Genomic DNA, 14,561 nt, shown 5'->3' on the forward strand with positions numbered 1-14,561 from the left:
CACCTAACCATTAAGCCAACCCTAAACTATTCTTCCTTGGTCAGACCAAATGGCTTTCCTTCAAGTTACCTGATAATCCAGAGGTTAACAACTTTTCTGAGATATTTAACTGTTCTTTATCTGAAATGCTTGAGGAAGGAACAATGGAGGTAGATATACCAAATAAAGTTAAAACATAAGTGCTGGAGCAATAGAAGGAGAAGAGGCTAAATAGACCTGCCCAGGTTTTGTACAAGCAAAATTTTCCACAGTTTTGAGTAGATATCCAATGGCCAGACTCCTTTAACTCCAAATCTTAAAAATAATTAGACTATTCTAAAAGAGAATCAAAAAGACAATATAGTTGAGGAAATATGGTCAAAGAATTCTAAGCAATCCTAGAAGTGGAAGAGCTCAAGGACTAAATTCAGAAAAATAAATGAAGGCATGGAAGCACAGGTAAGCCATTAGGTCCTCTCAACTCTGCACTAAAATCTGGAAATGAAAAGTCAATAAGAATAACAACAGAAAATAAAGCTAAATTCTATGCTTAAGGCATGAGCTTGACTCTGCTTGAATTTGGCATCCATGGGACCCTCAGGTATTTATCATAGTAGAAAGACACTAGGAGGTGACTACAGGTTAGTCATTATCTTATTCCAGTGCTAGAATCACCAAATGTCCTCCCCAAATATAAGCAACTTAAGTGCCATAACAGGGCTTCTGGGCGGGTCATCGGTAGAGAAAGTATAGTAGAAGCTATGATAGTAACAGATTACATGTAACATATACCACACAAATACACTTCATTTTTAGTATTTTTGGCATTTGGTAATGTTTACATTTCTTGTAACATATGTGATATGGAAAGATCTTCAGAGTATAGAAATAGTCCCTAGACACAAATCTATTTCCATTTTGCATTTTTATATTGACCAACATTTTAGGGAAAAATTATCCAAAAATAACTGCAGAATATCCCTCCATGCCTATGCTTTGAGGAAAGTCTTTTTTATTTTATTTATATTATTTTTAAAAAGAGAGAGCAGGGGAGGGGCAGAGACAGAGGGAGAGAGAGAGAATCCCAAGCAGGCTGTGAGCTGTCAGCATAGAGCCTGATGCAGGGTTCAGATTCTCAAATTATGAGATCGTGACTTGAGCCAAAATAAAGAATCAGATGCTTAACCAACTAAGCCCACCCAGGCACTCTTTTACTTATTTATTTTGAGAGAGATAGAACACAAGCTGGGAAGGCACAGAGAGGGAGAGAGAATCCCAAGCAGACTCCATGCTGTCAGTGCAGAGCCTAACTCTTGAACCGTGAGATCATAACCTGAGCCAAAATCAAGTCAGATGTTGAACTGACTGAGCCACCCAGGCACCCCTGAGGAAAGTTTTACAGATGAATTTATCCAATAAAAATTCCTGAGATAAAAGAGTAGTATGATGTTAGCTGGTACTAAAAAGACATGGAAAATATTAGAAGAGAGAGGGAAAGAATTCAATAAGGCAACCTCACTGGGCCATAGAATGAAAACAGGATTTGAAGTCAAAAGATTTAGGAACAAATCCTAGTTCTGCCACTAGTTAGTACCATCTGGGAGAAAATAGGATAACTATACTACATCATGAAATTTTGTGAGAATCAGATAAGATACTGTGTAGAGCAGTGACATCAGCAAGATGGCAGCATAGAAGTTTCCAGCCCTCATGCCTTCACAAAAACACCAATTTGAAAATCATCAAAAGATAAGGGAACCTTAACAAGAGCTCCATAGTCCAGGTGAGAGATTACAGCATCTGGGTAGAGGACAGAAATGAGAAAAGATGAATTGAAGAGGTTAAGAAGGATAGTTTCATTTTACTTGCATCACCTTTCCCCCAAGGCCATGCAGTACAGTGCTGAGAGAGATCCCCTCTGCCTGAGAGCTCTCTCATGGGGAAAAGAGTGAAAAGAGTGCCTGATTTTACCATGTAACCTGGCACCAGGTCCACTCCAGTGAAACCCAGCACCAAGGCAGCCCCTGTAGACCTAGGCTCCAGGCTGATGCCAGTGGATACCAGTGTCTGGCTTGTCCCTGTGTACCTGGGCTCCAGGCCTGCCCCCACAGACCTGATCTCCAGACCAACTTCAGTGGTCCCTGACACCAGGCTGGCCCCTCCAGACCCAGGTACCAGGCTAGTCCTTGTAAACTGAGGTACCAGAACCACCTGCACATAGACTCAGGCACCAGGCCTACCCTACCTGCAGACCCTACCAACTGGTTTATCCATAATCTCTGGCCAGACTGAAAGGTGAAGTGTTTTCCCTGAAGAAGTTAGTCTTCAAAGAGTGGAAAAGGTGACTATTTCTTCAAATATGCAGAGTGAGGCTACAAGGACCATTAAAAAAAACCAGGGAAATCTGACACCACCAAAGGAACAAAATAAAGCACCAATAACCAGCCCTGAAGAAATGGAGATCTAAGAATTGCCTAACAAATAATTCAAGGCAATCATCTTTTAAGAGCCCAGTAAGCTATAAGGGAACAAAGACAACTAAATGAATCAGATAAATAATATATGAACAGAATGGGAAGTTAAACAAGGAAATAAACATAAAAAAGAACCAAACAAATTCTGAAGCTGAAGAACCAATGACGAAACTGAAAAAGTCAGTAGAGAGCTTCAACAGTAGAAGAAAGAATCAACAAACTTGCAGTTCTAAGAACAAAAACAAGAGAAGAACAAAAGGAAGAAAGAAGGAAAAAGGAGTAAATAAAGCCTATAGGACTTATGGGGCATCATCAAGCACATCAGTATATGCATATGGAAGTCCCAGAAGATGACGAGAAAAGGCTGAAATCTTGCTTAAAGAAATAATGACAAAACTACACAAATCAGGACAGGGAAATGGACATCCAAATTCATGAAACCCAAAAGATGCCAAATAGATTGAACCTAAAGAGATCTACACAGAGACTTATTATGACTGAATTGTCAAAAGTCAAAGACAAAGGGAATTTTTAAAGCAGCAGCAAAAAAGTGACTCATCATAAACAAGTGCATCTCTATAATCTCCTTATAGCATAAGCAGATCTCTAAACCTTACAAGCTAGACCAGAGTGAGAAGGTATATTCAAAGAGCTGAAAGAAAGAAAAAAAAAAACTTTCCAGCCAATAATAGTACACCTGGCAAAACTGTCCTTGAAAATAAGAAAAAATAAGGAAATATAATGACTTTCTAAAACAAAGAAAAACTGAAGGAGTTTGTCACCACTAGACCTGGCCTACAAGATCTGCTAAAGTGTGTTCTTCAAGTTGAAATGAAAAGGACACCAAATAGCAACGTGAAATAGTATATGAAAGTATAAATTTCACAGGTGAAGTCAAATATAAAGATAAATAAGAATATAATACTGCAAGAATGTACATTAATCACTTTAAACCATACTATAAAAGTTAAAAGATGAAAGTATTAAGAACTATAACCACAATATATTGGTTAATGAATATAGAATATTAAAAAAGCAAATTCTGACATTAATAACAAAGTGCTTGTAGAGGGGAAGAAAGGTGTCAAAATTTTTATGCAAATGAAATTCAGCTGTTATCATTTCAAAACAGACCTCTACAACAATAAGTTTTATACAAGCCTCATGATAGCCACAAAGGAAAAGCCTACAACAGATACAAAAGAAAAAGATGAAGAGAAAAAAAGTCAAAGTGCATCATTATTTAACAAAATCACCAAATCAGAGGAATAAAACCCAAAAAATGCTATAAAACAGACAGTAAACAACCAACAAAATGACAATAGTAACTTCTTACTTATCAATAAGCACTTTAAATGTAAATGGACTAAACTCAACAATCAAAAGACATAGATTGGTAAAATGGGAAAAAAAATCCAACTATATACTATATAGAAGAGGTCAACTTTATGTTTTCCAGCTTTTATTTATTTTTGAGAGAGAGAGAGAGACAGAGCATGAGCAGGGGAGGGGCCGAGAGAAGAGGGAGACAGAATCCAAATCAGGCTCCAGGCTCTGAGCTGTCAGCACAGAGCCCAATGCAGGGCTCAAACTCATGAACCATGAGTGAGATCATGATCTGAGCCAAAGTTGGACGCTTAACCAGCTGAGCCACCCAGGTGCCCCTACATGAGACCCACTTTAGATTTAAGGACACATATTGGCTGAAAGTGAAGGAATGAAAAATGATATTCCATGCAGATGTTTCCAAAAGAGAACAAGAGTGGTTGTACTTATGTCAGACAAAATAGACTTTTATGTTAAAAACCGTTAGAAGAGACAAAGAAGGCTATTACATAATGATTAAAGGGTCAATTCAACAGAAGGATATAATAATTATAAATAGACATGCACCACATATATGCACCCAACATTACAGTGCCAAAACTTATAAAGCAAAATTGACAGATCTGAAATAAGAGAAATAGATAGCAATACAATAATAGGAGAATTCAGTACTCTACCTACAATAATAGATTGTCCAGACAGAAAACTAATAAGGAAATAGACTGGAACTATACTATATATCAAATGGGTCTAAAAGGCATACATAGAACATTCCACACAATAGCAGCAGAACACACATTCTTTTCAAGTGCTCACAGAACATTCTCCAGGATAGATCAAATGTATATATATGTATATATATATATATACAAATGTATATATATATATANATATATTTTTAAAAAGATACTGTGTGGGAAAACATCTAGGACTATATTTAGTATATGACAGCCACTCAAAAATTTTCCTTAATTCCTTTGCATGGTAGCTTTTGTTTAGTCAATTAACCTCTTTGAACTTTAGTTTTCTCATCTAAAAACTAAAATACTTTGATTTCTAAGAATCAGATGAAAAATATTCCAAGGGACTAGAGAAACTACAAAGCATTACTCAAATCTTAGTTATTGATGTTGTAAGGAATGTTCAGTGTTTTCTCAAGATAGGAGCAGAGCCCACACCTCACCAGGGAAGTCAGAGAATGGTAAATATTCCCTGACTCCTGATGGGTAGAGCAGACCCAAGCAGAGGCTCCTGCCTGGACTACGAAAACCAAAAGCACAGGGTCAGAGAGTCATCGCAGCAGCTGCAGTGGCCTGGAACGTAGTCTCTTGATGGCACGTATGCAGGGCAGTGCTGCCAGCAGCAGCAATGGCAGTGTCCAGTGGCAGTTGTGCCAGGGGCAGCATCCTAAACAGAGGCAGCCTGTGGCAGAATCTTGGCTGTGCCTCATCTTGCTTGGAACCTGTTCAAATCTGGCTCCCAACCTTCCCCTGGATTCTTTTTGTAGAGGACATTTCTATTTTCATAATTTAAAAATCCTGATTAATAAGCACAGTATCAATAAAACATTCAATCCCTAAGCCCAAGGGGTTAGATAGATTTAATATTCAGATTGCTGATGATAGAATGATTTATACATATTTATTTAATGTATTGGCTAAAACCCAAAACAATCAGATATTTTTAGTGTCAGATGGACAAAAAGAATTGGCCAACACCCAAAGTAAATCTTCAGTTGAACGTTTATACAGTTACATACCCATACTTGCCATAAGCTCTACCAAATAGTGGCAAAAACTTTACAATTAGTTCAAGTGATTGTGGTCTATCCTCTTCACTGAATGAATTCTAGGAAAAAGGAAAGGAAAAAAAAAAAAATAAAGACAAGCCAGGCCATTTCAGACACCATACAGAAGATACCTAAAATTAATTTCTTCTACCAATTATTTTCTTAATGTCTCGAGAATCATGTTTTTTAGCCTTTTTCTTTTTTTCATTACTAGCTTCTAAGGAGAAAATTTAAGTTCTCTATAACACGAAAAATTAAGTACTGAGAGGTAAGATTTTTGTCAGGTAGGGTTGAGCCATGGAAGACCACCATCTAAGTTTTTGGCCCCAAAAAAACAATTTTTGCTCCCATATATTTGCCTTCATTGAGAATGCATGCGTTAGAATTGTGGTCTTAGACCATCCACTAACCTTGGAACAATAACCTGGTAAGTGTTATTAATACTTTCTACTCAATCTCTAATTATTTTGGGCCTTAGTCAATCGAGTTTATTACAGCTAAACATTTTGTCAGCATTAGTTATGCCTTAATTCAAACTTTGCTTCTAATTTACACTGTGATAATATATTCATTTGTATGAAACAGTAGGAGAGTCTTTGTTAACTTGAGATTGAGTTCAAGTTTAAATTACCCAACTATATTCTAACAGAGAGAGAACATAATGCCGTGTAGGATGAAAAGGATAGGTAGACTCTGTTAAGTACCCCATACCCATCCCAACTAATTCAAGCCCATGGAGTGCAGAGGTAGGACCACCTTCTTGTCCTATTCTATAAACTTGCCCCAGCTCACTTAATCATACCTTTGGCTTTAACTCTAAGCAAATTGCTAATCATACCAAATCTCTATCCCTAATTCACATCCCTTTCCTTATCTCCAGATCCATCTATCCTGTGTCTAATACCTATACTCAGATTTCCTCCAAGCATATTCAACTCAGTGTACCCAAACTGAATTTGCCCCTTTGTTTTCACTATATTACCTAGATTACTGAATTATAATCAACTTCCCTAACCATAAATCTGAGAATCATTCTAGATTTTTTTTTCTTGCTTTCCTTAGGTAATCAAACCCCAGTTGCCACCAATTAACTCTTAATCACTTCTACTACCCTTGTTCCAGTCCAGAACATCTCTCTCCAGAGTGCTACCATAGCCTCCTAAGAAATTTCTGCCTCCAGTCTTGCCTTCTCAGATTCCTTCATACTTCACACTGAATGTTTTCATTATAATGAAAATGTAAACCTCATGCCCCATTCAAAACTTTTCAATGAATATAATCTCCATTCTTTTCCTTGGTCTCATATTTAGGAGACTTCTGCCATAGTAATGCATGTTCTCTTTTAAATTGCTTATCACCCCCAACTCACCCTTTCTCAAGAAGCCTAAGTAGTCTGCCTGGTGAATTTTGGGAATATACTGGCCTAGCCTTTCAGAGTCAGCCAACCTGCAGACATACCCCATTTGCTGCTTGTCTGTAAGGTAATTTTTTAGAATGGGGAGCTACAGGTTAGGACATGAATGTAATTCAGAAATAAGTACTAAGAAGCCTGGTATGAATGTACATCTAAGCTATATTGTCCAATCCAGTTTATATCTAAGATAAAGCTACTTTTCTTTTTTTCCTCCAGAATACACTAAGCTCTCATACTTCCTTCCTTTGCACCTGATATTTCCTCTGCTGCTTTTGGATATGGAAAACTCTTCTTATATTTCAAGCCACTGCTAAAACGCTATCTCCAGACAGGCTGAAGTGTCCTTATTCCTCTCCCATTGAAAAGTATCTGTAGATCCATATAGAGATTATGAAATTGCATTTTAATTAGATGTCTGAATATTTTACTGCAGCCAGTAAATTCCTCCAGATCAAGAAATTTCTCTTAATTCATCACTGAATTACTAGAACTTAGCATTGAATGACATAATAGACCATCCATAAACAATTATTCAATAAACAGGTTAACAAATATGCTTACCATATACTCTCATCCCAAAAAAAGAGTAAGAATTTTTTAAGAATGTAGGCAGTATAATTATATGAGTACTAAAACTGGATTAAGAAGTGCTGCAGTTCTTTTTATAATGTATGCCAACTTTAGTGAAAGGAGAATTATTGCTCTTTAGATGTGTCTTAACAGGAAACCGGCCTAAAAATAAGATCAGCTCTATATATAACTCCTATTCTACAAACTCCCCAAGTAAGAAATTATATATCAAATACCTAAAAAAGGAATACAATTCTTCTAGATAAAATCAGTCTTACAGAAAATTGTACACAATTGATTTTCAAGCTTGCATTACTTGCAACTCATAGACTACAAAAATGCTGATCACACTACTTTATGATTCACTCCCAGAACTGTATTTTGTACAGAGCATGGCACCACCATAATTCCATAGGATAGTATTATAGAATGAGAGTATAGGTATCCATTAACATCAGATGTTAACCCTTTCGGAACCATTCCAAAACAAAACCAAGTTATTTTAGACAAAAGAATACTACAACATATTTCTACATCATCTCCTTGCAAACTTATTGAAGATGGGATTCAAACACAACAGGAATACAGTTAGGTAAATAAATCAGAGGAAGAAAAAATAAGTGTCAGAGAAACAAGACGAAACCCTCAGGGAGATTAGGACACAAAATGTAGGACATTAGGTTCTATACCCTTTCAGAGGTTGCATATAAATTTGGCCTCAGAATTTGGCAAATTCCTATCAATCTGCATGCTGTACATAAGCACAAACACACTATTTGTTTAGGTAATCTCTATTCCCAAAGTAGGGCTTGAACTTACCACCATGAGATCAAAAGTCACATGATCTACTGACTAAGCTAGCCAGGTGCTCCCTATTCATAAACACACTAGAGTCTTTTTGTTAAGCTTTTAGCTTAATAATATATCTTAGCATATACCTTAATCACACCAACAGAATGGAATGTAAATAAAAGGTCAATACATCATAAATAATCATATGCAATCCTAACATTTTCTTCTTACAAAAAGTAAAAGAATCTGTAGTGAGATGGTGCGACCTAATGCCAACCTGCACTTCAAGTACAATTTTGGTCTGTGAGGCCCAGACTTAGAATTTAACAAGGGAGTTAGTATGGATTTTGAATGGAATGTCCAGAAGTCCACGGGTCAATATTTTAGAGTAGAGAGGAGTTGTTCTCTCCTAAAAGCAGAAAGATCATAGTCTAACTTCATGAATAAAACCATATTCATAACTTTAATAAAAGCAAACAAACAGTAAAGGCTCAAAACTCTTCATTGAGAGTTGGTTATCATTCATTCTGAATGTAGGAAGTCTATAAGTATTTTTGTTTAAACAGTTATAATATCTAGGTGTGTATTATTTACAGTCCAGCTGAAACTTGGCAAGGGGTCTACAAAGTTTATGGAATTTAACCTTGGTTTATCAATTTAGAAAAGTGAGGTACTCAGAGGATGAATGAAATCTATACTTCTATGACTTTGCTTATCAAATTCATACCCTGTATGGCTTTGCCCTTGAAACTGCCATAATCACTGGATAGTTAAGTCACATTTAAGTCTTTCTATATTTATGATAGTGAAAAATTTATAATAGGATTTAAATTTCATAAAATCCTAGGTGACCTCTTCTAATTTCCCTTTCATATGTTAGTCTACTCTGTTTTTGATATGCTACCTTACAACAAAGCTGTCTGCAGGCTAAGCACTCCTGCCAAAACAGACAGTAGAAGAAGAAATTTGCTGGGCTACATTACAGTTTAAATCAGTTTTAAATCCTAGCTACTTGATAATGTGACAAAAGATTCTCCCTCAAAGCACTTGAGAATGATTTTTTTTTTTTTAATTTTAAAAGTTTTCAGGGGCACCTGGGTGGCTCAGTTGGTTAAGGGACAATTTTGGCTCAGGTCATGATCTCATGGTTTTTGGGTTTGAGTCACATTGGGCTCTGTGCTGACAGCTCAGAGCCTGGAGACTACTTCAGATTCTGTGGGGCCCTCTCTCTCTCTGTCCCCCCCTACTTGCTCTGTCTCTCTCTCTCTCTCTCTCTCTCAGAAAGAAACATTTTAAAAATGTTATAATAAATAAATAAATAATAAATAAAAGTTTTCAGAAAGTAAAATGTAGCCCATAGTTTACAGCCCTGTGTTTCATGCTACTCTTTATCCTCCAATGTCCCCTAGTCTAGTCACAAATACAGACAGATGAAAATAATGAGGTGGAAATCATTACTTTTTATGGAATCTAAGATTTTCATAAAATCTAAGATAGTCATGGTAGTTAGCATATAAGAACAACTAACCTAATCTAGGATACTAGTTTCTAAAAAACATTATGGATAAATTCCCCTAGATTTACTCCATGTTCTTCCCTTTAGCTCAACAGATTAGGATACTAAATTTGGGGAGAAATATTTTGGGTAGGAAATTTATTGGTGTTTTTAAAATGTTTCCAGGAAGAGCCCTCCCCCACCCCAGCAATGCCATATTAGGAAGGTTCCATTGAACACACCTCTAGTCATAGCACTGAGGTCCTCAGAAGCAACTTAGCCAATTACAAAGTCTGTAGAATAAATAAAAGTTGAAAGAACATAAAAAGTGTCATATATCAAATTAGAAATGTATCCTTTGACAGGAACCATGTAAGTATGAAGACAAATCACATCTTGCCAAGAAAATAATCAGAACCAAAGAAAAATTCCTGATGTATAAGTCAGGGAACCTGTCCATACCCCTCTGAGGTTAAAAAGAAAACGTTTCCAATTTACTGTTACCTTTCACCAAGGTTTTTCTCTGATAGATAGAGGTAAAAATTCAAAATACATGAGAATGTAGGATAATGAACATTTTGAGATCCAGGTCTGTTTTGGACGTATAATATTAAAAACTAACAGCAAAACCAATGGACAAGGAACCCTACCTTTAGAACAGTAACAATCTCTGTTCTAGGGGAGTCTACTGTGAGGGCATTCACTCTAGTGTTAAGTCATTGAAGGGAGTTTACTGAGTCTAAAAGGAAACAGTCTGTGAACTGATTCTGGTGGCTTCCAGTGCTGAGATTCACTGGCTCAAAATCTAGTAGTGGTCTTCCTCTGCTGGCCTTGCTCCTGGCTCCCAAGCCATTCTAATGAAAATAACTTACACCATTTTGCTAAGATTATACCTGGAATGTTGAAAGACTGACCAGAGTTGAAGGAAATGATCCTACTGCCACAATAAATAATGAGTGCATACATTGTTGAGACAATAGGTGGCCATCTGAAAAAAAAATGAAGTTGGACTAAAACCTCACACTTACGGAGTGCTGGGTGGTGCAGTTGGTTAAGCATCCAACTCTTGATCTAGGCTAACATCATGAACTCACAGTTTGTGAGTTCAAACCCTGCATTAGGCATGGAGGCTGCTGGGGATGGGATTCTGTCTCTCCTTCTCTCTCAACTTCCTCAGCTTGTGTGCTCTCTCTCTCTCTCTCTCTCTCTCTCAAATAAATAAACTTAAAAAAAAAAACACCACACACATAAGTCCTTAATAGTAAAATAATGGCATGTATTTCTCTTATTAACAAGAAAAAAAACCAAGATAACTGGAAACTTAATTTTGAGCCATACTTTGGAGTGAAAGAAAAGAGGATGCTTGGAACATTCTCATTCTAAAGGGACAGAGTTAGTCACACAAACATTTTTGTCGATGTGAGTCCAATCACAATAGTTGCTTCTCCAATGTGTAATATTTACATACTCAATATTGTAAATGCAACTTCCTGCTCTTCCATTTTAGAATTATAGGAAAAACATGGAAATCAAGTGTATTTTCTATAATATAGAAAATAGAACCCTTGTTAGTATACAAGTAATTGAGTAGTTGAGATTAAAAAAACAAAAAAGAAGGAACAAGGAAAGGCATATGCAGGGGAAGTAGAGGGCTGTACTTATTTCCTCACTTTATAGAACAATGAGTTACTAGATACAAATACAAAATATCACAAACTTACAAAAGTAAACACTTAAATAGGTAAAAGTACACCTAATCTGAACTTAGATGTGGAAAGGGAAAAAGGAGGAATGATAAATGTAAATGCTCCAAATTCTTTATCTCTCATAGTGTAAAATCAATATGTACTGCTCAAATTTTAGAAACCAAGAAGCAGAGGTATAATTAATTAGAGTTTATAATGATACCTACTACACTAAAATCAGAAATGGCTAAAAGGAGCTACATTTGAAGAGTGAGTCTGTTTTTATCATGTGCATGTATTACTTTTAAATCAGAATTGGGTCAATAGATGGATGGACAGATGAATGGATGGAAGCAAATAGAGGGATGCATTTTTTTCTGGAAGAAAGGACATTTAAGCAGAAACCTGGAGAAAGAATGAGTTATTTTTAGTATAAATAAAAAGGGAAGAGGTCCCAGCACAGAAATAAGTTCATTGAGAAATGTAGAGAGGGAAAACTGAAATGAAGTTGGAGAGATAGACAAGAGTCAAAGCTTGTGAGCCAAGTTAAGGAGTTCAAAGCAGAAGTGAAGGAAGTGTTCTACAAAGGAGAACATGGTAGTCATAGGAATAGGCCACTCAAGTCATCCTTCAAGAGAATCAGCTGCAAGGAATGTAGTTAGCTAACAGCTTCCAGCTACTATACCTGCATCCACCAGTCTTCACCCTGAGGTCACATTTCCCCTGGGCTGCTTCCAGGGGAAGCACATGACTGAGCACAGCGTCATGGAGGTGTTACAGCCTTGCCATTATGGCCCAACAGGGGACTCATCTCATAGGAGATCTGTGCTCTCAGGCTTCTCATCAGACTCACCAAGACTTTGTCAAGTGTGAGGCTGTCTACCCCATACTCTTTCCTTCCCTCTCTTCACTTCCCTATACCAGGAGCTAAGCCTCTCCCAAAAAATTCCTTTCTCTTTTCTTTATCTTTCACAGTATCCACACCCCTCACCCCCGCCAATCCCCTACCAAATAAGTGTCTTTCACTTCTAGGTCTGTCTTGGCATTTGCTTCCCAGAGAACTTGAACTGATCCAGAGTGTGACATAAAATAAGGGTGGAGAGATATATTATAGAAGTGAAATTAGGAAGCTGTTTCAGAAATCTAGGTAAGATCTTATCAAAGCCAGGACAAATACAGTGGAAGCGAAGAGAAGTGGATGCTTTAAATGGTATACTGGGATTAGAATTGATAGGACTGATCATCTATTAGCAGCGAGAGGAAAGACACAAGTCAAAGATGGTTTCAAGTTTCTGCCGGGTTTGGTTGTTTTCCCAGACATAAACAATTGGCTTTTTGTCACGTCAATTCTGATCAAGGAACAACTTTGCAGTTGATGTCATGCCTGGATTCCAAGAGCTCATTTTCCTTTCTCTTAGCTGAAATCTTTCACAGGAATATGATGGTCACCAACTTGAAGCCAGAGTTCCTCTAACTTTCCCTGCAGGATTCCTGATATTCTTCATAAGGAAAAAGAGCGGGGAGCTCTACACAAGGACCACCATGCCATTAAATAGTCACGATCTATAACCATTATCCACATTTACTACTCTCTAGCCTTTTGTCTCAACTTGATGGGACACAAGATTTAACAAACTATACCCCAGAGGCCCTATAACTTTTCTGAATCCAGGAAAGTGAAAAATGGAAGATGGCAGTCAGAACATGCTTCATCAATGTGACTACACCACAATGTTGCTTGGTCTAGGAAATGGCCATACCTCCTTCCAGATGATCTCTTAGACTAAGTAAGAGATAATATCTGGACTTAGCATCTTATGAACTTCTGCATTTGAGATGCCTGTTTGAATGTATATGCTTTATCCTATTTAGAGGGTATACATATTGCAACAAATTATCAGGAATTTTGGAATAGAAATCATTTCTTTACCTACTCTCCAGAAAATCAAATATTCTCACTTCCTGGCATTTGACCCACAATTTGCATATTATTTCCCTATTTTTATTCTTCCTCAAATAAAAATCCTTGTCAAAAAGTCAAGAAGGGTTCTATGATTTTCAGAGGTTGTTGTAGCATTTTAGGAGCTTTGGTAGGATGAATAATGACCCCTACTGATGTCCTCATCCTGATCCCCAGAACCTGTCAATGTCACCTTCTATGGCAAAAGTGACTTGGCAGATATAATTAAGGATTTTGAAATGGGAAAATTGTCCTGGATTATCAGGGTGGGCCTAATATATCACAGGGATCCTTATAAGAGGGAGGCAGGAGATCAGAAGATAGAAATGTGACAACTGAAGCAGAGTGAGATTAGAATGTTGCCACCACAAACTAACGAATGCCAGAAGCCTCTAGACATGGAAGAAGCAAGAATTAGGTTCTCCTCTAGAGCCTCCAGAAGGAGCCAGCTATGCAGACACCTTGACTTAAATCTGCTGAAACTGATTTTGTACTTCTGGCTTCCAGAAGTATAGAAGAATCAATTTGTGTGGTTTTAAGCCACAAGGTTTATGGTGACTTGTTTTAATAGTCGTGAGAAACTAATGACTGCAAAAAACCTAAAAACCTTATTTACCTTTATTCGTACCTTGTCTTACCCCAAACAGACTTGTCCTACGTGGTCAAAACAGATGCCTACGGCTTCCACTGCTGCATCTATTTCTTGTGATATCTCAGCAGATAGCACTTATCCAGTTTGCAGATGAGAGTTTCTTCGTATCTAAAGTATTTTCTTGGGGTGCCTACGTGGCTCAGTCGGTTGAGCATCTGACTTTGGCTCAGCTCATGATCTCGCAGTTGGTGAGTTCAAGTCCCATGTCAGGCTCTGTGCTGCCAGCTCAGAGCCTGGAGCCTGCTTGAGATTCTGTGTCTCCCTGTCCCTGTTCCTCCCACACTATGCTCTGTCTCTGTCTCTCTCTCAAAAATAAATATTAAAAAGTTTTAAAGTATTTTATTTAAAATGTCATGAATATATGGACAGTATGCTCCAAGTACCATGCAGTGGAGAAACCTACTTGGACATGGTAACTCTTTTCA

Source organism: Crocuta crocuta, unplaced genomic scaffold, assembly GCF_008692635.1.
Source record: "Crocuta crocuta isolate KB4526 unplaced genomic scaffold, BGI_CrCroc_1.0 scaffold30, whole genome shotgun sequence".
Classification (NCBI taxonomy): Eukaryota; Metazoa; Chordata; class Mammalia; order Carnivora; family Hyaenidae; genus Crocuta; species Crocuta crocuta.